General features: G+C 44.6%; 1 protein-coding gene across 3 annotated transcripts in view; it reads left to right on the forward strand.

Annotated features, from left to right (window-relative positions):
• Window positions 1-24,103, forward strand: part of CYB5R4 (cytochrome b5 reductase 4) — a 353,527-nt gene that overhangs the window by 114,021 nt on the left and 215,403 nt on the right. The window lies entirely within an intron of this gene.

Raw genomic sequence — 24,103 nt, forward strand, 5'->3', positions numbered from 1 at the left:
CTTTGAAAATATGTAATGCATATCTAAACCCAAAAAACAACCCAGAAAGAACAAATACATATATCATTCAGCTACAGAGAAAACAGTAAAACTGTTCCCTATAATATAGGGAGACATTTATTAAATAGGTACGCTATGGGGGAGATTTACTAAAACCGGTGCCCACAGAATCTGGTGCCACACACGCTTGACACTATCTGAACCAAATCTGTTTATCTTGGTCTCATCAGACCACAGGACATGGTTCCAGTAATCCATGTCCTTAGTCTGCTTGTCTTCAGCAAACTGCGGGCTTTCTTGTGTATCATCTTTAAAAGAGGCTTCCTTCTGGGATGACAGCCATGCAGACCAATTTGATGCAGTGTGCGGCAGTAATGCTGGCAGTGCTCATACGTCTATTTCCAAAAGACAACCTCTGGATATGACGCTGAGCACGTGCACTCAACTTCTTTGGTCGACCATGGCGAGGCCTGTTCTGAGTGGAACCTGTCCTGTTAAACTGCTGTATGTTCTTGACCACAGTGCTGCAGCTCAGTTTCAGGGTCTTGGCAATCTTCTTATAGCCTAGGCCATCTTTATGTAGAACAATTCTTTTTTTCAGATCATCAGAGAGTTTTTTGCCATGAGGTGCCATGTTGAACTTCCAATGACCAGTATGAGAGAGTGAGAGCGATAACGCCAAATTTAACACACCTGCTCCCCATTCACACCTGAGACCTTGTAATACTTATGAATCACATGGCACCAGGGAGGAAAAATGTCTAATCGGGCCCAATGTGGACATTTTCACTTAGGGGTGTACTCACTTTTGTTGCCAGCAGTTAAGACATTAATGGCTGTGTGATGAGTTATTTTGAGGGGTCAGCAAATTTACACTGTTATACAAGCTGTACACTCACTGCTTTACATTGTAGCAAAGTGTAATTTCTTCAGTGTTGTCACATGAAAAGGTAGAATAAAATTTGTACAAAAATGTGAGGGGTGTACTAATTTTTGTGAGATACTGTACATATATTGTACAATGACATGGTTATGTTGTAAAGGAACAGTTACAAGTGTATTAGGTTCACGGCCCATGTTACATTCGATTATTTTCAAGACGTTTTATAATATTAAAAGGTTACAATATGCACTTTATATGAAAGTTATCCTCCTTCCAGCGATGACATGACCAATCAAAATCATTCTACATTCATAAAATGGGTGATATAGGAACAATTATGGAACTGGAATGGCAGCACAGATATGGACGTCATACAAAATTCACAGTACATATGAGCCAGGTGTGATATGGGAATGATTGTGTGTTCACCTGGTTTAATGCCAAAGGAAGTAGGAGTTTCCACAACTTGCACAATTTTTAGTAAGCGGGATGCAAGAAATGTCTCTACTCTGCCTCATCACCTTTAGGTGAACCTGCTTCTTCTCATACCCATACAGAGAGAACCCACTCTTTATTTAATCTCACCTAGGAATGGAGTGGACCACAGAGCATCAATTTAGGGGAGTTACTGAGGGTAAATATGACCCTGCTCAGAAGAAGGCCAGAATGCAAAGGTTGTAGAGTTTTGTGTATAATGGTTCAGCAGTAGCATGATTTACCTTGGCTCCCAGCTGGGCATCAGGCCTGAAATATTAAATGTGCTCTTCTGGTAGGGGCAGACACAGACGGACACGCGGACGGATTGATTGGTGTGGGTGCACTATGCATGCAGAGAGGAGGTCATGAGCCTTCGATACGATGAAGCTTCTGTCAGACTGGCTGCCATACACAAGGGCCGAATGTTGGCCGGTTTGTATTGAACCGGCCGATGCCGTTCGTCATTCAGACCGTGTGTACTAGAATTCTCTTTTCAGACCCACTCCTAAGCAGTTCTATAATGCTCATTGAAGACCCTACATGATCATGCTTACATCATAAGGCCCTATCTTTTAACAGCTTCTGAGCCACATTCAAATAAATACTATGTGGTGGTCAACCACCCCTTAAGTATGAAAAAATGCAGGCAGAACTCTTGAGCTGTAGTCTTGAATATTTTAAAGAAATACTATTAACAATTCTTGAGGAGTCATGCTTACATGATGTGTATATCGCTCTATACAGGCACGCAAATTAGTTGGTCAAAGGTAGCTAAAAACTTCATATATTTCGGATATAAATGCCTATTGTATGCTTATGCATTTTTAGATGCTGGATGATTAATTATTCTAACATTAACCCATACAGAAATATCCAGTTTAGGGTGGTATATAGATAGGAATGTTGATAGTATCCTATGAGGGGAAGACTATTAGAATAATTAAAGAATATGTCAACCCAACATTTCATATTCCTGATATGTGCTTGCTGTACCATGTACTTGTATGAAAAAGTATTCTGTTCTTTGTATTGCTTCCTTTGTGTGAAATACCTGTTGTTCCTGCCAGTCCCTCTGCTTTCCTATTACTGACCACACTAGGCAGGAGAGCACAGCCTGGTGAGTTTTCTAGTTGTGCTGGAACTCAGCCTGCTCTCCTCCACACTTTCCACACTGCCATTCGCTGGGAAGACCAATGTGCTGCTATTTCTCTGCGTCAGTTAGGGTCTGCGTTGTCCCAGGCAGCGTCAGGTTAGTGCTAACACCCACACACACACCATACACTTCCCTTAGTATTATAGTGTCTGAACGTATCGATATCTTTGATCTGATCAGAACTATATTAGCGTCCCCAATAGTTTAGGGTTCCCAAAAACGCAGCGTTAGCGGGATCAGCCCAGATACCTGCTAGCACCTGTGTTTAGCCCATCCGCCCAGCCCAGCCCACCCAAGTGCAGTATCAGTTGATCACTGTCACTTACAAAACACTAAACGCATATACATATAAACGCTAAACTCTGTCGTCCTCGGGGTTACCCTGAATACGATCGGCTCTACAAAATTCAGCCCCTCGTAAACCACTTCAACCAGCAGTTTGCAGCCTTGTTTACTCTCCATCAAGTTGTCTGCGTTGATGAATACCTGATTAAGTTTTCTTGCCGCTTGTCATTGAAACAGTATCTTCCCAGCAAGCGTGCCAGATATGGGGTCAAGATGTATAAGCTCTGTGACAGGGCCACAGGCTATACATGTAGTTTTATGGTTTACGAGGGAAGAGGTAGTTACGTAGAGCCGGAGAACTGCCCAGACTACATAGGGAGCGCTGGAGATTGTTTGGGACTTGGTGTCACCCTTTTTCGGAAAGGGGTACCACTTGTATGTGGACAATTACACAAGCGTGACACTTTTTAGTCACTTGTTTTATCATGGAATTAGCGCATGTGGCACCGTGCGATCTAATCACCGGGGCTTACCCCAGCAGCTTGTAGATTCCTGTCTTAGGCTGGGGGAGAGAACCTGCTTGAGATGTACTGTAATAATTTGCTCGCTGTGAAGTGGAGGGATAATAAGAATGTTTTCGTTCTGTCCTCCCGTCACGCAGACACAACGGTCCAAATTCAGACGGCGACTGGTGTTGTGGAGAAACCCCTCTGTGTCCACGAATATAACCTTAATATGGGAGGGGTGGACCTCAACGACCAGTTGTTGGAGCCGTACCTAATTGCTCATAAGACCAGACGCTGCTATAAAAAAGTGTCTGTATATTTATTCCAATTGGCTCTGCTGAATGCTTATATGCTATACAAAGCTTCAGGACAAACTGGATCCTTCCTTAAATTCCAAGAAGAGATCATTGCAGCCCTTCTGTTTCCAGACGGTGCTGTGGACCAACTTCCCAATCCAAATGCAGTGAGTCGGCTGCATGAGAGGCATTTTCCGTATGTCCTCCCAGGTACCCTTACCCAAAGAAATCCCCAAAGAAGATGTTGTGTCTGTAGAAAGCACGAATATAGGCTTGACACCCACTTTAATTGTTCCTCCTGTCCTGACCCACCTGGTCTTTGCATTGGTGAATGTTTTGAACGCTACCACACACTAGTGGAGTATTATCGTAGGGTACAGCATTGTACAGTCCTAGGGCACACTTAGGACTCGAAAGATGCGATGGCCATCATATTTTGAAAGACTCTAATCTGGAATGTTTACAGTTTACAGTTTATATATAGTACAAAAAAAAATTAAAAAGCCAAAAATAGGTGTGGTTTTATTTTTCTGCTCTATTGTTTGCTCTCTTTTATTCGCTCTCTATTGTCCGCTCTATTGTTCTCTCTATTGTTTTTTTTTAAATCGGAAAAGAATTTTATTTTGCTTTTCATAGTGCAAGATATATGTCATACAAGTTATTGTAAAAAAAAAAGCTTGTGGTACAATCAACAACAGTAAATGTGTTCACGACATCACACAATGATGTATATAAGAAAAATAGAAAATAAACTGAGTAAGAAGGAACCAACTCATAGCAAAGAAAAAAAAAAAAAAAAAATTTACAAATATTAATGGTCAGAACGGTCACTACATATCCCCAGTGCTCTGAGGACATGTAGTACCCAAACGGTCGTCTCGACCCACCAAAGTCATCAATATCACTTAGGGTTGTGCATTACATAAGGTTTTCCCGGCCTTATACATTTGGACTCCTATCCTTGTAGGAGTCTGTCTAATTAGTCGGTGTGGTGCCAACCTTGGGACATCCAGCCAAGCCTGCCGCATTGCACAAAATTTGCGTGGTGCGTTTCTGTGCTGATATGTTAGTTTTTCTCTATCAGTAATTTTGTTAACTTGTTCAACCCATTGTTGTCCTGTCGGAACCCTGGGGGTTATCCAAAACTGTGCAATCAATTTACGTGCAACATACAGCAGAGGAGGGACTGCTGTATAAGCTGATGGGGTTAGTGTCTCATCCAGGGCACCCAGTAGACATACTGTAGGGTTACGTGGAATAGTAATAGTATAAATCTGACCTATTACATTTAGGACTTCTTTCCAATAGCGGAAGAGTTTGGGGCATTTCCAGAACATAAGTATGAGGTCACCATGATCCCTCACACATTTGGGTCAGAGTGGTGTATCACTTGCTCCCCATTTATGGAGCCGCACAGGTGTCCTATATGCTCGGTGCAGCAGATATAGGTGAGACAGTTTTTGAGAAGCGGATACGGAGACCGGGGGGCGGAGGCGAGGCAAAGATTCCACGTCTCCCCATCCATGGCCCCCACATCCTCCTCCCATTAGCTAGATGGTAGACTAGAGCAGGGGTCTCCAAAGCTGATGACTCTGATGGGGACACAAATGTGTGGTGGGGGGCTGATAACTCTAATGGGGACACAAATATCTGGGGGGTCTGATGGCTCTGATGGGGAAACACATGCGGGGGGCTGGTGGCTCTTATGGGGACACTAGCATGTGAGGAGGGGGGCTGATGGGGACACAAATATGCAGGCGGGGGTGGGCTGTGATGGGGACACAAATGTGCAGGGAGACTCGGATGAATGATGGGGACACAAAAATGTGGGGGGGGGTATAATGGGGACACCAATTTGTGGGGATACCCTGATGAGTGATGGGGACACAGATGTATGGGGAGACTGATGGGGACACAGATGTATGGGGAGACTGATGGGGACACAGATGAATGGGGAGACTGATGGGGACACAGATGTAAAGCCTTATGCACGCTGGAAGTTTAGCCCTGCTGCATGATACTCCAGCGTTTAGGTGCCAGCAAAGAATACAGGAGCACCATCCAGTCCTTCTGTCATCAGTAAGTCAGATTCTGTTTTATTCTTCTACTGTGGATTTATTTATAAATTTTTCCGGCCCGCAAATATGTGTAAAATATAGAATGTGGCCCTCGAAGTAAAAAGTTTGGAGACCCCTGGACTAGAGGAATCCTGTAATGCATTTAGGATAATGTTCTAACATCTAGAGACCATACCCTTTTATACATCCTCCATTAGGATTCCCTGTATTAGTGTGTGGCCGGTCAATCTAAGTGGTAATCTCCTTGATTGCACCTGTAAGGCATGTCGCAGCTGCAGGTATTTGTAGAAGTTGGTGCGTGGTATGTCAAATTCTGCTTGTAATTCCAAAAAGGACTTGAGGTTAAGCCCATTTTACATTTGTGAGATGCATCATATCCATGCTCTTTCCCAATTCCCAAACCCCCTAAGTTTAAGTAGTTCTTTGTAATGCAGGTTTCGCCATAAGGGTGTGTGTATCAGGAAACCTCATATACCCAGCAGCTTCTTAATGTAGGGCCATAATGTCTTTAATAGGAGTATACTGGGGGCCCCAGGGTCTAAGTGCAGGTAACCCGCCTCTAAATAGGTTAGTGCAGTTGTGTTTTCGTCTGATGTGGTCAGAAGCTGGCGGATTGGATCCGATAAGTCCATTATTCCCCATCCCCCCAGCTGTTGTAATTGGGAAGCTAGGTAATAGGCTCTCGAATGTGGGACCGCCAGTCCCCCTTTGTCCTTGTTGTATTGTAGTATCGATAAGCTGATCCTGGCTGTCTTTTTCCGCCAGATCAATTCCCTGAAATTAGTCAATTCTGTTAAACCAACATCTGGAAATCCAAACCGGGGAGTTATTAAATATGTACAGTAGCTGGGGTGCCCATACCATTTTTATAAGATTACCTCCCCCCACCACAGATAAAGGTAGTTTACACCAAGCATTGCATTTGTCGCGGAATTTGGTGAGTATGGGGGTAAGATAGAGAGGTAGATATTGAGATATATCTGGGGAATCCTGGATGCCCAAATAGCGAAAGGAGGATACCACCTGTATCATTGCTGCACAGTCAGGTAAGGGGGCTGTTAAGGGGTCTATTGGCATTAGTACAGATTTATTCCAATTAATGGAGAAGCCTGACAGTGCTCCAAAGGCCTTTATAAGAGTCATGACTGCGTTCAGTGATTCCTGCATATCACCCAGATATAGTAGTGTGTAATCGGCGTACAGTGACACCACATCTGTGCCTGTGCCATGTTTGAATCCCACTATATTGTCGCCCCTCCGTATTCTCAATGCCAGAGGTTCCAGGGCCAGGGCAAACAGCAGGGGTGACAATGGGCACCCCTGTCTGGTGCCCCGAAACAGTGGGAAATTCTCAGACAGTTCCCCATTAACCCTGATCCTAGCCGATGGTTGGGCATATAGCAGCTGAACCCATTTGATGACATTAGCCCCTAGGCCTACATGATCCAACACTTTCCACAGGTAAGGCCACTCGACACTGTTGAAGGCCTTAGCTGCATTCAACGAGAAAATAGCTCAGTTTCCAGTGTTGTCTACAGGGAGCTGCAGGTTCAGGAAAAGTCTTCGAATATTTTGGGCCATGGATCTAGTGGGAATGAATCCTGACTGATCTCTATGCACTAACTTGTGTATCACCTGGGCTGATCTGGTTGCTAGTACTCAAGCCAGTAGTTTGACTGGCTTGAGTACGTAAAGTTTGACATGAGCAAGGTAATGGTTCTGTATGAGTCAGGTAGTGTAGCATCTTTGCTTGGTTTTAGAAGTACAATAATGCTTGCCTCATTCATGGAATTGGATAATACGCCTCCCTTTAGTGCCTCATTATAAACCTGTAACAGCGTGGGCAATATCACTCTCTATTGTAACTGTAATGTTTTATATTTACTATGTTTTATTGTATTTGCTTTGCAGGTATGGTATGTCTTACTGTTATACTGTAATGTTACTTTGTTTTATTGTTAACCATCATTTTCTTAGCAGGTATGCCATTCAGCTGCAGCATGGGTTTATTTATTCTGACAACAACAGCGTTTGCTCCCATGATACGCAAAGCCGTGACTCCAACGCTGTAGGAGGTGGTTTCCACCACCACAGTTAAAAAAAAGTGCATTAGCATGGGATACATTTAAGGCATTCTTGAGAGGTGTGCTTGTCTATAAGGTAAATGGGGTCAAGTCAAAAACTAGTGCCCTACAGGAGCAGGCTGCCCGGCTGGTCAGTCGCTTAGAAGCAGAATTTGTAGCGGATCCATCAGAGGTAGCTAGAGATGCTTGGCTAGCTGCACGGAAGCAATGGATAGGATCACTGAATCTGCAGCAGACCGGAAACGGTTCTTTAATAGGATGGCTTTCTACGAAGAGGGGGAACAGACGGAACAACTACTGGCAAATATTGTAAGGGCCTCCCAGACCTCCCCATCTATTGGCGCATTACGCCAGGATGGGGGGAGACTGGTGAACACCCCTGATCTTATAATGCAAACGCTGGTGTGGTTTTACTCAGATCTGTATAGATCCCAGGTGGACCACACAGCGGCCGATCTGCAGGAATATTTGCAAGGTATAGGGTTACCCAGTTTAACAGACGCACAGAAATTGCTCTTAGATGCCCCTGTCAGGATTGAGGAACTGCAGGAGGTGATTAGTCTGTTCCCCAACTATAAGGCCCCAGGGGACGATGGTCTTCCCATAGAACTCTTCAAACAATTTGGAAATAGTATCCTGCCGCAATTATTTAACCACTTCAGCCCCGGAAGGATTTACCCCCTTCCTGACCAGAGCACTTTTTACAATTTGGCACTGCGTGTATATTTATTGGTTTGCGCAAAAGTTATAGCGCCTACAAACTAGGGTACATTTTCTGGAATTTACACAGCCTTTAATTTATGACTGCCTATGTCCTTTCTTGAGGTGCTAAAATGGCAGGGCAGTTCAAAACCCCCCCAAATTACCCCATTTTGGAAAGTAGACACCCCAAGGAAATTGCTGAGAGGCATGTTGAGCCCATTGAATATTAATTTTTTTTGTCCCAAGTGATTGAATAATGACAAAAAAACAAAAAAAAACCAAATAGTTGTCACTAAATGATATATGGCTCACACAGGCCATGGGCATATGTGGAATTGCACCCAAAATACATTCAGCTGCTTCTCCTGAGTATGGGGATACCAAATGTGTGGGACTTTTTGGGAGCCTAGCCGCGTACGGGGCCCCGAAAACCAATCACCGCCTTCAGGATTTCTAAGGGCGTACATTTTTGATTTCACTCCTTACTACCTATCACAGTTTTGAAGGCCATAAAATGCCAAGATAGCACAAAACCCCCCCAAATGACCCCATTTTGGAAAGTAGACACCCCAAGCTATTTGCTGAGGGGCATGTTGAGTCCATGGAATATTTTATATTTTGACACAAGTTGTGGGAAAGTGACAATTTTTTTTTTTTTTTGCACATATCATTTAGTGACAACTTTGTGCAAAAAAAAAACATCTACTTTCCAAAATGGGGTCATTTGGGGGGTTTTTGAACTGTCCTGGCATTTTATGCACAACATTTAGAAGCTTATATCACACATCACCCACTCTTCTAACCACTTGAAGACAAAGCCCTTTCTGACACTTTTTGTTTACATGAAAAACACAGTATTTGCGCAGCGATTTTTCAAACGCATTTTTTTTGGAAAAAACACACTTTTTTAAATTTTAATGCACTAAAACACACTATATTACCCAAATGTTTGACGAAATAAAAAAGATGATCTTAGGCCGAGTACATGGATGCCAAACATGACATGCTTTAAAATTGCGCACAAACGTGCAGTGGCGACAAACTAAATACATTCTTAAAAGCCTTTACAGGTTACGACTTTAGATTTACAGAGGAGGTCTACTGCTAAAATTACTGCCCTCGATCTGACCTTCGTGGTGATACCTCACATGCATGGTGCAATTGCTGTTTACATTTGACGCCAGACGCTTGCGTTCGCCTTTGCGCGAGAGCAGGGGGGTACAGGGGTGCTTTTTTTTTCTTATTGTTTTGCGTTTTTACCTTATTTTTAAACTGTTATATATATATATATCCCCTATATTAGCAATAGGTAGTGACAGGTACTCTTTTTTGAAAAAATTGGGGTCTATTAGACCCTAGATCTCTCCCCTGCCCTCAAAGCATCTGACCACACCAAGATTGGTGTGATAAAATGCCTTCCCAATTTCCCAATGGCGCTGTTTACATCCGGTGAAATCGAAGTCATTAAATCATCGTAGTTTCTGGTTTCTTAGGCCATAGAGATGTTTAGAGCCACTCTGGTCTCTGATCAGCTCTATGGTCAGCTGGCTGAATCACCGGCTGCATTCTCAGGTTCCCTGTTGGGACAGGAGAGCCAGAGAAAAACATGGAAGACGGTGGGGGGGCATTCCCTCCCACTGCTTGTAAAAGCAGTGTAGAGGCTAATTAGCTGCTAGGATTGCTTTTACATGAAAGCCGACCGCTGGCTGAAAAGAATGATACCAAGATGATACCTAAACCTGCAGGCATCATTCTGATATAACCACTCAAAGTCCAGCAACATACCAGTACGTTGCTGGTCCTTGTTGGGCATATATTGTAATCTTTTTTTTTTTCATGCAGCCTGTGTGCTGAACGAAAAAAAAAAAAATTTGATCGGTGGGTATGCCCACCATTAGAATACCTCCCTTCATCCACCCACTTCTAATGATGGGCATACATGCACCATTTATATATGCCGAAGCATGGGGGCATCCTCCCGCAAAAGGTAGGAGCAAATCGCTCCTCTGTCCCTGCTGCCCCCATGCTTTGGCATATATCACCTGTAACTTTTGTAACTGTAACCAGTTCCAGGTTCGGGTCTCTCAAAATGTGATGGCATCTTGGGAGACCCTGTGAAAGTGTGCCTTGTCTGTGCACTGCTGTACCCTGTGGTAATACTCAACTAGTGTATGGTAGCGTTCAAAACATTCACCAATGCAAAGACCAGGATTGTCAGGACAGGAGGGACAATAATAGCAGGTGTCACGCCTATATCCGCGCTTGCTGCAGACACAACATCTTTTTTGGGGGGGTTCGTTGGGTAGGGGTACTCGGGAGGACATAAAGAAAATGCCTCTCATGCAGCCGACTGCATTTGGTTGGGGATGTGAATGGGGGAAGTGCGGGTGCTGCAGAAGTGGTGGGTTCCCAATTAGGATTGGCGAATGCAGTAGTAGGGCATTATGGGCACGACGGGCCTGTGTTTGTCTTCTTCTTGGTGGCAGCGGGACACTACTTGTGCTTGACACCTCACCAGCTTGAACTGCACTTATGGGACTCGCCACATCACCACGTGTTACTGCAGTGCTGGTTTGACTACGACTGGGGTGTACTAGGCCGCTGATGCTTGCCAGTTCACCAAAACGCTACCAAAAAAACTGTTGGCGATCGCAGGGATCAGGCATGACTCTGCGAACGCTGCAGTTATGCGTTTAGTGTTTTGTAGGTGACAGTGATCGATCGATACTGCACTTGGGTGGGCTGGGCTTGGCTGGGCAGAGGGGCAAAACGCAGGTGCTAGCAGGTATCTGGGCTGATCCCCCTAACACTGCGTTTTTGGGAACTTTAAACTGCTGGGGACGCTAGTATAGATCTGATCGAATCAGATATTGATCCATTCAGATACTATACCACTAAGGGAGGTGTATGGTGCGTGCGTGGGTGTTAGCGGTACTGGCACTAACCTGACGCTGCCTGGGGCTGGTGCTTGCCAGTTCACCAAAACGCTACCAAAAAAACTATTAGCGATCGCAGGGATCAGGCCTGACTCTGCGAACGCTGCAGTTGTGCGTTTAGTGTTTTGTAAGTGACAGTGATCGATCGATACTGCACTTGGGTGGGCTGGGCCGGGCCAGGCGGAGGGGCAAAACGCAGATGCTAGCATGTATCTGGGCTGATCCCGCTAACACTGCGTTTTTGGGAACCCTAAACTGCTGGGGACACTAGTATAGATCTGATCGGATCAGATATTGATCCGTTCAGATACTATATCACTAAGGGAGGTGTATGCTGCGTGCATGGGTGTTAGCGCTACCGGCGCTAACCTGACGCTACCTGGGGTGACGTAGACCCTATCTGACCCTAAAACTTAACTTATATCACCGCCGGGTGATCAGGGGGCTAAACCTTTATTCGGTAATAAACGGCAGGTGCCCTGACACTATAAAAAATAAACGAACTAACCAGCATCACCCGTAACAGTTATACAGTGATCACTGGTGAAAGGGTTAAATAGGGGGCAATCAAGGGGTTAAAACATTTATTAGGTAGTATATGGGGGTCCCTGTCGCTATAAAACACTGACGGCGAACCTATATATTTACCTCCCTAACTAGCGTCACCAGTGACACTAATACTGCGATCAGAAAAACGATCGCTTAGTGACACTGGCGACGGGGGGGATCAAGGGGTTAAAACTTTATATGGGGGGGTTAGGGGGGTACCCTAGACCTAAAGGGGGCTAACACTAACTGCCCTACCACACTAACTGTCACAAACTGACACCAATGCAGTAATCAGAAAAAAAAAAAAACTGCTTGGTGTCAGTGTGATGGGGAGGGGGGGTGATTAGGGGGCGATCGGGGGGTGTTGGGGGGTGTAATGTATGCCTGGCGTGTTCTACTGTGTGTGTGAGTTTTACACTCACTAGGATGTCTTCTCTCCTCGGCGCCGGAACGGAAAATACCGAGCCGAGGAGCGATGACATCACTTCCTCTGCCTCTGTTTACTATACAGAGGCAGAGGAAGAGTCTCATTGGCTGGGAGCGATCACGAGGGGGGGGGGGCCACGAATGGATGGCCTCCCCCTCACGCCTGATCGCTCCCGAAGAGAAGCCGACCGACTCGGGCACTGGGGGGAGGGTCCGATCGGGCCCCCCCGCCCGCGGGAGGCAGATCACGTACAGGTATGTGATTCTGCCTGCCCGTGCCATTCTGCCAACGTATATCGTCGTGAGGCGGACGGCAACTGGTTAAGGTATTTAATGCCGCCAGGGAAAACCAATGCTTACCAGAGTCTATGACTAGGGCTAATATTGTACTTATTCTCAAGCCTGGCAAGGACCCTTTAGATCCGGGGTCTTACAGACCTATATCCTTATTACAAAGCGATATTAAAATACTGGCCAAGGTCCTCGCAATCCGACTTAATGGAGTTATCTCTGACATCATCCATTCGGACCAGTCAGATTTTATACCCCAAAAATCTACTGCTATTAACATTAGAAGGCTTTTCCTTAATCTACAGACGAAATCAGACGGTGAGGGTGGCAGGGCACTGCTGTCACTGGATGCCCATAAAGCATTTGATAGCATAGAGGGGCAGTACCTTTTGGGCTGTCATGGGCAAATTTGGCTTTGGCGAAGGATTCTTTTCATGGGTTTGATTACTTTACTGTTCACCACAGGCAGTGATATGGGAGGCAGGGCATGTCTCCTTGCCATTTCAACTACACAGAGTTACCCAGCAGGGATGCCCACTATTCCCCCTCCTGTTCGCCATTGCCATTTGAGCCCATGGCAGCCCAAATTAGGGCTAGCCAGAAGATTAGGGGCTTCCAATACAAAGAAATCCATGAGATACTTATGCTATACGCAGACGACACCATGCTGTTTCTCGGGGACACAAATGAATCGCTTAAGGAAGCTATGTCTTTGATCAGGCGCTTCGAGAAATACTCGGGGCTTGTGATCAACTGGTCCAAGTCAAGTCTTCTCTCATGCTGCTGGACACAAATTAGGCCCAGACGGCGAGATGCCCACGGTCGGGAAGTGGGGGGTGGGGGGGTGGGGGGGTGCTGGTTACACCCAGCCTTAAATATCTGGGTGTGCTGGTCACACCTGAACCCAGGGATTTTGTTTCCCTGAACTTGTCCTCTCTCATTAATAGGATTCGAGATAGAGCCAAGATCTTGTCCTGCCTAAAAATGTCCCTTGTAGGACGGGTAATCCCTATTAAGATGGTGTTCATGCCACAACTCTTGTATATGCTTCGCAACACCCCTATGGTGATCCCCCTTAAGGTGTTTTGCATAATCAATACTATTTTTAGGGCCTTTATCTGGCTTAACAAACCCCTACGTATTAAACTTGAACAACTACAGAAGTCCAAGGAGAGGGGAGGCCTTGCGCTCCCTAACCCTTGGATTTACTACCTGGCTGCACAGCTACAGCACATTGCCCGCACCATGGTGGATGGGTGGAGACACGGGGGGAGTGTGTAGACTTTGACCCCATTAGAGCTCTTATGTGTCACGCTACTGGCACTACGGAGGTTGCTACAGGATTGGAGGCCCTGGCGTATGCTAAATACAACAAGAGATTCCCAACGTACGTGCTCATGCAAAAAATTTGGAATACAATTAGCCATTTGTAGGAGGTAGAAGGGATTTACTAGCTACAGCCCGATATGGTCCAATAGGCATTATGAAGAATTGCATAAGTTGGGGTGTCGCGGTTGGTGGAGGAACCATGGGGTCACACTCCTGAAGCATATTTTTGCAGATGGAAAGTTGTGGCCCTTTTCTGCATTGAGGGAGCAGTTCAGCCTCCCCAACTCGACGCTTTTTCATTATCTGCAGCTGCAACACGCAGTACGGGCGCAACCTGTTGGGGCTCCGTGGGTTCTTTCGCCGACACCTGTGTTCCACTATATGGCAGAGGTGACTTTGTTCAGGGGCTTCATATCTAGATGCTATGCCATGATCCTCCACACCCATCTGGAAGGTTTTCCCCAGGGGGCGGCGAGCAGGTGGGAACGTGATGTGGGCACCTTTGAGGAAGAGCAGTGGGAAGAGGCGCTACAGGCAGTACAGCTGTGCTCCCTCAGTGTAGCCCAGAGACTGTCTCAGTTGTATATTGTCCTCAGAGTTCATTATACACCAGCCAGACTATTTAAAATGGGAATGAGGACAGACCCGCATTGCCCTAGATGTGTAAGAGACCACGGTGACCTCATACATCTGCTGTGGCGCTGCCCCAAACTGCATCGGTTCTGGAAGGGGGTTGTGTCCATGATTAACAATGCGTTTCAGGTCGTAGTACCATTGGACCCAAAGCCTTGTCTGTTGGGGATTATGGATGACATCCCCACAGGAGATGACAAGAAGCAGGCTATTGCTAGAGCCTTGTTTCAGGCCCGTAAACTGATCCTTAGGCACTGGAAGGCGGCTGACCCTCCTGCGCTGAAGGAATGGTTGACACAGATGGGAGACACGCTCCGGCTGGAAAAGTACATATATCAACATGCCCAAATATATTTGATAAACTATGGTCGCCCTGGCTAGATACCCCCGGCATTTCGCAGGTTGTCCTAGTATTGGATAGGCTATTATTATAACTGTTGAGTAATCTGGAGGTGAGAGTAGGCATTGGGAGGAGTTGAGCTTGTTGAGCATTGGGAGGAGTTGAGGATGTTGAGCTTCTTGAGGTGTGGGAGGCAGACCTTATGTGTTGTGACAAGGTAATGGCGACGTTTGGGATAAAAGGTGTCCTGTATCCAACCCTAATAAATACTGAATGTCAGGTGCACGATTTATACTATAATACCTTTTATGCCATGATTCCATGTAGAATGCTAATGTATTCTGTAATGAATGTAAGGATCTTTGCTGGTCTCTATATGTAAACTGTACGTATTCTCTTTGTCTTGTTATAATAAAAACTTTATTTGAGAAAAAAAAAAAAGTGCATATATGCCGAAGCATGGGGGCATGGGTGGAGGAGCGATTTGCTCCTAACATTAGGGGCGGATTGCCCCCATGCTTCGGCATATATTTTTTAGGCACAGATTGCGTTTAAAAAAATCAAGTTGTTTTATTGAGTTGATGTTTTATCGTTACCATTGTTTGCTTTTCAGGTACGCCATTCAGCTGCAGCACTGATTTATTTATCTTGACAGCAACAGCGTTTGCTCTCACTTTACGAAAATATGATTTCACCACCACAGTTAAAAAAAAATGGTGCATGTATGTCCATCATTATAAGTGGGTGGATAAAGGGCGGGGTTCTAATGGTGGGCATACCCACTGATCAATCTCTTTTTTTTTCGTTCAGCCCACAGGCTGCATGAAAAAAAGAACATTACAATATATGCCCAACAAGGACCAGCAATGTACTGGTATGTTGCTGGACTTTGAGTGTTTATACCAGAATGATGCCTGCAGGTTTAGGTATCATCTTGGTATCATTCTTTTCAGCCAGTGGTCAGCTTTCATGTAAAAGCAATCCTAGCGGCTAATTGGCCTATAGACTGCTTTTACAAGCAGTGGGAGGATACATCCCCCTCCCCCCCCACCGTCTTCCATGGTTTTCTCAGGCTCTCCTGTCCCAACAGGGAACCCGAGAATGCAGCTGGTGGTTCCGCCAGCTGACCATAGAGCTGATCGGAGACCAGAATGGCTCCAATCATCTCTATGGCCTAAGGGAACGGGAAGCTACGAGCATTTCATGACTTAGGTTTCACCAGGATATAAACAGCGCCATTGGGAAAGTATTTTCTCACACAGATCTTGGTGTGGTCAGATACCCCAATTTTTTACAAAAAGAGTACCTGTCACTACCTATTGCTATAATAGGTGATATTTACATTCCCTGAGATAACAATAAAATTAGAAAAAAATAAAAAATGAAAAGAACAATTTAAAATTAAAAAAAAAAGCAAAATAATAAAACACGCGCAAAGGCGAACGCAAGCGTCGGTCAGGTGTCATATGTAAACAGCAATTGCACCATGCATGTGAGGTATCACCGCGAAGGTCAGATTAAAGACAGTAATTTTAGCGGCGACCTCCTCTGTAAATCTAAAGTGGTAATCTGTAAAGGATTTTAAAGGCTTTTAAAAATGTATGTAGTTTGTTGCCGCTGCACGTTGGTGCGCAATTTTTAAGTATGTCAAGTTTGGTATCCATGTACTCGGCATAAGATCATCTTTTTTTATTTCATCAACCATTTTGGCAATATAGTGTGTTTTAGTGCATTAAAATTAAAAAAGTGTTTTTTTTTTCCCAAAAAATTGTGTTTGAAAAATCGCTGCGCAAATACTGTGTGGAAAAAAAAATGCAACACCCACCATTTTAATCTGCACAGCCTTTGCTTTAAAAAAAATATATATAATGTTTGGGGGTTCAAAAGTAATTTTCTAGCAAAAAAAATAAATATTTTTTCATGTAAACAAAAAGTGTCAGAAAGGGCTTTGTCTTCAAGTGGTTAGAAGGATGGGTGATGTGTAACATAAGCTTCTAATGTTGTGCATAAAATGCTAGGACAGTTCAAACCCCCCCCCCACCCCCCACCCCCCAACTGACCCCTTTTTGGAAAGTAGACACTCCAAGCTATTTGCTGGTAGGCATATTGAGTCCATGGAATATTTTATATTTTGCCACAAGTTTCAGGAAAATTATAAACTTTTTTTTTGCACAAAGTTGTCACTAAATGATATATTGCTCAAACATGCTATGGGCATATGTGGAATTACAACCCAAAATACACTCTGCTGCTTCTCCTGAGTACGAGGATACCACATGTGTGAGTCTTTTTTATGGAGCCCAGCCGCGTACAGGACCCCAAAAACCAAGCACCGCCTTCAGGCTTTCTAAGGGCATAAAATGGTGATTTCACTTCCTCACTACCGATCACAGTTTCGAAGGCCATGAAATGTCAAGATAGCACAAACTCCCCCCCCCCCCCCCCCCCCAAATGACCCCATTTTGGAAAGTAGACACACCAAGGTATTAAGAGGCATGGTGATTATTTTGCAGCTCCCATTTGTTTTTGAAAATGAAGAAAGAAAGAATGTATTTATTTTTTCTTCAATTTTCAAAACTTTGTGACAAAAAGCGAGATCTGCAATATACTCAACATGCCTCTCAGCAAATAGCTTGGGGTATCTACATTCCAAAATGGGGTAATTTGGGGGGGTTTGTGCTATCTGGGCATTTCATGGCCTCAGAAACTGTGATAGGCAGTGAGGAGTGAAATCAAAAATGTACGCCCTTAGAAAGCCTGAAGGCGGTGATTGGTTTTCGGGGTCCTGTACGTGGTTAGACTGCCAAAAAGTCCCACACGTGGTAATTCCACATATACCCATGCCATGTTTGAACAATATATCATTTAATGACACCTTTTAAAAAAAAAAAAAAATTTAATTTTCCCGAAACAAGTGGCAAAATATAAAATATTCCGTGGACTCAACATGCCTCTCAGCAAATAGCTTGAAGTGTCTTCTTTCCAAAATGGGGTCATTTGGGGGGGCGTGGGGGGTTGTGCTGTTTTTCATGGCCTCCAAAACTGTGATAGGTAGTGAGGAGGTAAAATCACCATTTCTTATCGTACATCACGGACACAGAGCCATAGTACTTACTATGTGAGTTTAATAGGCCACCTTCAGGTGCTGGACACTGGCACGCCCTAAATTAAAAAGTGCCCTCCCTATATAACCCCTCCCACTGGTGGGATTACCTCAGTTTTTTCGCCAGTGTCTAAGGTGTTGAACACGAGTGAAGATGTGCTGTGCTGAGCTCCACTGGAGCAATCCTTGCTGGGGCTAGCCATGCTGACCGGATCCATTCAAAGTTTCTCTTTTGGCCGAATTGAATGGTACCCGTGCCTTGTATCCGAAGAAACAAGGTTTTGCCTGTGAATGCTTCTCTTTTAGAGAGCTGGACCCTGGGATCCAGTACTTTTTGGTAATGAGGCCATAAAGTTTTACTGGCAGGGTGCTGTTGCAGGCCCAGTATAGTGGGTTTCCTCTAGGATCCCCAGCTCCTGAAGGTTTATCGGAATCCACCGTGAACAGTGAAGATTGGATCTGTTGGTTTACCACAGAAAACCCTGTGGCGGGAAACGTAAGTGAGTTTTCTAAGAAATGTTCTCAATTTTCTTATGAATGTCTTTGAAATTGGAAATGTTGTCATGCCTATGTAGTCACCACTGGGGGCTGTATTGAGCACTTACATGACTCATGCTTCTCAGAAAGCCACGATGGAAGCAGAAAGTTCAGCCTCCTCCGCACGGCAGTGGGTCCTCTCCCCACCAGACGCCCCATGTGCAGTCTGTTTTTTCCCCCTCTTCTCGGGGGGAAAAAGTGCCATTAAAAAAAAAAAAAACGGCGTGAATGGACGCCGCTTGGCGGCTTTCAGCTCCCCGCTCGCCATGCCTGCCTCTGCCTGGGATCCTCCATAAGGTCAGCAGTGTAGTAGGAAAAGCGTGTTTTGAAAAAAAACTAGATGGGCCGTGGAGGGGGGGGGGGGCTTAGCAATGCGTAGGCATCCTCCAACGTCCAGCGCGGGAAGGGAGGCTTTTTAAAAAGTCACCATTGTGTCTGTTCGTGCTGCTGGAGGGACACAGGAGCAGAATTGGTTTTTAAAAAAGGCTTGGTGACACAGGCATTGCCTTTGACACATTTACAGCATCAGTCTGAGCATTAATAGCAGCAATTAAGCTGGACTATTGTTCATGCAGTTGATGCACTCCTTCTGGTAGTACCTCTGCTTTGTGCATCGGGCTATGAGCGGAAGGGGGGGTAAAAAACACCTCAAAAGGGGGCTCTAGGAAGACTACTACAGTCACACAGCAGCCTAGAAACATCTCAAAAAAGATGTCATCATCCCCTGAGATGATCTATCGTTGATCAGAGTGAGCCATCAGGAGGGGCAAGTGTTGTAGCTGCTCTTGACACTGCAGCCCCTATGTATATTACCCAGGAGGTTTTTTCTAAAACCATTTCATGCTTGGAGTAATAAATTGATGTTTTATTTGCATTCCAGACTGGGGCTAAGCATAGCAGATCCCCGTCCATTGCTCAGGACCCTCATTCTGAGGAGCAAGGAGCAAGAGAAGATGATTTGCCTTCTAAGGACCAGGAAGAGGCTAACGTCTCTGTGTCTGAGGAACCTGATACAGAAATATCAGGTCCGCAGGAAAGATTGTTGGTACAATCTCTCACTGGGTTGGTCTGCTCTACTTTTTCACTGCCAGCAGCGAAGTCAGTTGATGAGCCCACGTCTGGTTTGGGTTCACTAAAGCCTCCCCAATTTGATCATTCTTTTCCTATCCACTCGTGGCTAAGGAAGCTTATGTATTCTGAATGGGAGCATCCAGATAAACAATTTTTCCCTCCAAAAAAGTTTTCTATGCTTTATCCTATGGAGGAAGACTTTTATAAAAAAAAATGGGGAATTCCAGCAAATAAACGCTGTTGTATCCTCTGTGCATAAAAACCTGACTTGTCCAGTTGACAATGCTCAGATGTTAAAGAATCCAACAGATAAGAAGTTGGAATTCCTTTTTAAGAACTATATTTCACTCGCAGGTTCAGTCGTTCAACCTGCGCTGGCAGCGATCGGAGTATCTCAGTCCTTAATGGACCAGTTTACAGATGTGCTCAAAGTTATTCCTGATCAGCAGCCCCAGGATTTGGCCGGTATATCAGAAGCATTTTGTTTCACAGTAGACGCTATGAGAGATTCTATTCTCCAGGCCTCACGGCTTATGCTAGGGCTGGTACATGTGCGTACAATCCTATGGTTGAAAAATTGGTCAGCCGAAGTGCCATGCAAAAAGCTCTTGGCCAGTTTCAGTGAACAGTGAGTAAAGCCTCAATTAACTCATTGGTGAAAGCCAGATATCAGTACCATCATCCCGGTTAGACTTGAATGGATATAGGGGTGAAGGCGCGAAGGCAGTTGCTGCCACTTGCCTGTCCGCGCATGCACACCTAAAGGTTGGGGGTTGGGACTATCTCGGCACTTGTTAGTAACTCACAGTTGAGAGGAAATATATAAAAAGTATAAATTTTAATAATTACCATACAAATTTACAAAGTAATATGTACATACAATGCTAAAACAAATTGTATACACCACACTGAACACAATAACTGATGGGTGAACCCGTAGAGTTTCTTGTAGAGGGGGGTATATAAGATTGTTTCCTCAACCGGTTTCACGGTTAAAACCGCTTCTTCAGGAGGGATAGGTCTATAAAACAATTAATAGACTTTAATTTTAAATAAACATAGAGAAAATACAGCAAAAAATGTAATAATCAGCATAATACAAAAATAGTAACAAAATTGAAGACTGGCTCACCCGGGAGGGGAGGGAGAAGAAAGGAAAAAAAAGGGGGGAAAAAAGGGAGGGGTGCCAAAGAATCCCCCAGGACATCCAATGGTCTAAAGCATACAACCTTAGATCAGAGAAACAGCAAAGTGAACACTCACCAGGTCATTAACTACTCAGTAATAAATTTATGGGCTGCCTGTATCAAGATGTCATATGTAGCATTGGTAGAAGATTCAAGGGTGGTCCCGAAAGCAAGGAGTAAACAATCAATCAGGTTTGAGATTGTAGCAAGGCTGGACCAGGTATGATCAGTGGCCACCTAGCCTGTAATATGAAAAAGTACAGATAGGATCAAGCCTCTGGAGGTCATCAGCCAGGAGGGGTGGATAAGGGAAAGGGACAAGAAGGCACATGGAGGGGAACATAGCGAGGAAATATGACACGTCCCTGTAGCACTGACAGGGACATGAGAGCACCAGAAGAAGGAAGGCACATAAGGTAGTTGAAACAGGCACATCCCTGCAAGACTCGCAGGGACGTGCTATCACAAAAAAGAGAAAGAAGTGCAGGGGGTGATAAAGCTCATCCCTGCACCACTCACAGACAAACTGACACACGGGAGGAGAGAGTACAAGAAGAGGCAGTAGTAACAGAAATAAGTAAATTCCACACCCATCAGGCATACCGACCTTCAGACAGGATGGTCCAGTGAAGCAGCCCAGCATAGAAGCATCCATTCAGGCTCAGAAAGCGGTCCCGATGGGGGCCGCTATAAGAGCTCCCCAACCCGGAAGTCAGAACATGGCGCCGCAGGCAGCGTCTGACGTAACCGGGTCTGTTTAACCGCACTGCGCGGGTGCATGGGAGCCGTGCTACTGCGCAAGCGCGCTCTGATGTCAAAAGGATCAGTCAGATCCAAGACTAAACAGTGCAAGCAGGATAACCTGCCAGGGTAAACACATGTCCGCCGGGGGGAGAGAAGGCAAGGGATACCGCAACATACCAGAACCGCTGGTGAACGATTGTTCGGGGACGATCTGGATAAGTATAGCCAAAGAATTTCTAATGGGAAAAGTTCCCTTTTACCAGTTAAGAAAAAGTTTAAACATTTTACTTTTAAACATACTTCTTCAGTGCCAGGGGCAGCTGCCTCCAGGCTGTCTCGACGGCCTCCACCGTCAGATTCTAGAGGTAAACCTCTCGGTCAGTCCCAGGGCCAAAAGAGGTTCTGGGGGAGGAAGCCCACAAAACAAAATACTAAAGGCTCCTTGTGAGGGGACGCCCCGGCTCGCTCGGATGGGGGGAAAGCTTCTGCAGTTTTCAAGAGTCTGGCAGGAACATTGTCAAGACAGATGGGTGGCTTCCTCAATTTCTTTAGGTTACTAGAGTTCCGAGAGTTCCCATGTCCTCGTTTTCTCAGATCAAACGCTCCCAAAGATCCAATGAAAAATAAGTCTCTCTTTCTAGCTCTGGATCATCTCTTATCTCAAGGGGCGATATCGGAGGTCCCTTTGGAAGAGATTTTATTCAAACCTGTTCATAATTCCAAAACTAAACGGGGATGTCAGACCCATTTTAGGTCTCAAACATCTAAACTGGTTTTTAACCACTTGACCACTGGGCACTTAAACCCCCTTCCTAACCAGACCAATTTTCAGCTTTTGGTGCTCTCACATTTTGAATGACAATTACTCAGTCATGCAACACTGTATCTATATGAAATTTTTGTCCTTTTTTTCACACAAATGGAGCTTTCTTTTGGTGGTATTTAATCACCGCTGGGTTCTTTATTTTTTGCGCCGTAAAAGAAAAAAGACCGAAAAATCTGTAAAAAAATACATTTTTCTTCATTTCTGTTATAATATTTTGCAAATTAGTAATTTTTCTTCATATAATTTGTCCAAAATTTATACCGCTACATATCTTTGGTAAAATTAACCCAAATCGGTGGATATTATTTGTTCTTTGTGAAAGTTATAGAGTCCAAAAGCTATGGTGCGAATATCTGAAAATTGATCACACCTGAAGTACTGACGGCCTATCTCATTTCTTGAGACCCTAACATGCCAGAAAAGTACAAATACCCCCCAAATGACCCCTTTTTGGAAAGAAGACATTCCAAGGTATTTAGAAAGATGCATGGTGAGTTTTTTGAAGTTGTCATTTTTTCCCACAATTCTTTGCAAAATCAAGGTTTTTTTTTTACTTTTTTTTTTTCCCACAAAATTGTCATATTAGCAGGTTATTTCTCACACACCGCATATGCATAGCACAAATTACACCCCAAAACACATTTTGCTATTACTCCCGATTACGGCGATACCACATGTGTGAGACTTTTACACAGCGTGGCCACATACAGAGGCCCAACATGCAGGGGAGCACCTTCAGGCGTTCTGGAGCACCCAGGCCAATTCTGACATTTCTCTCCTACATGTAAAAATCATCATTTATTAGCTAGAAAATTACATAGAACCCCAAAACATTATATATGTTTTTTTAGCAAAGACCCTAGAGAATACAATGGTGGTCGTTGCAACTTTTTATCTCGCACGGTATTTGCGCAGCAATTTTTTAAACGCGTTTTTTTTTGGAAAGAAAACAGTTTTGTGCTTTACAAAAACCAAAACAGTAAAGTTAGCCTAATGTGAAAGATGAAGTTACGCCGAGTAAATAGATACCCAACATGTCACCTTTCAAAATTGCACGCGCTTGTGGAATGGCGCCAAACTTTGCTACTCAAAAATCCCCATAGGCGACGCTTTAAAATTTTTTACTGGTTACATGTTTTGAGTTGCAGAGGAGGTCTAGGGCCAAAATTATTGCTCTCGCTCTACCGATCGCAGCGATACCTCACATGTGTGGTTTGAACACCGTTTTCATATGTGCGCGGGACTTACGTATGCGTTCGCTTCTGCATGCGAGCACACAGGGACAGGGGCGCTTTAAAAATTTTTTTTTTTTTTTTATTGTTCATTTTACTTTATTTATTTTAGTTTGATGCTTTTTTCCAAAAAAAAAAAAAATTTTCACCACTTTTATTCCTATTACAAGGAATATAAACATCCTTGTAATAGGAATATGGCATGACAGGTCCTCTTTACAGTGAGACATGGGGTCAATAAGACCCCACATCTCACCTCTAGGCTGGGAAGCCTGAAATAAAAATAAAAAAAAAACGATCCTGGCTTCGATCGTAGCGGTGAGTCGGTAGAAGCGTGGGAGGGGGGGGACATCCCCTCTCGCCTCCCGTAAGAATGATCAAGCAGTGGAACAGCCGCTATGATCATTCCTATGGTGTAGGGAATCGCCGGCTGAA

The sequence above is a fragment of the Aquarana catesbeiana genome, linkage group LG04 (genome assembly GCF_042186555.1).
Source record: "Aquarana catesbeiana isolate 2022-GZ linkage group LG04, ASM4218655v1, whole genome shotgun sequence".
Taxonomy (NCBI): domain Eukaryota; kingdom Metazoa; phylum Chordata; class Amphibia; order Anura; family Ranidae; genus Aquarana; species Aquarana catesbeiana.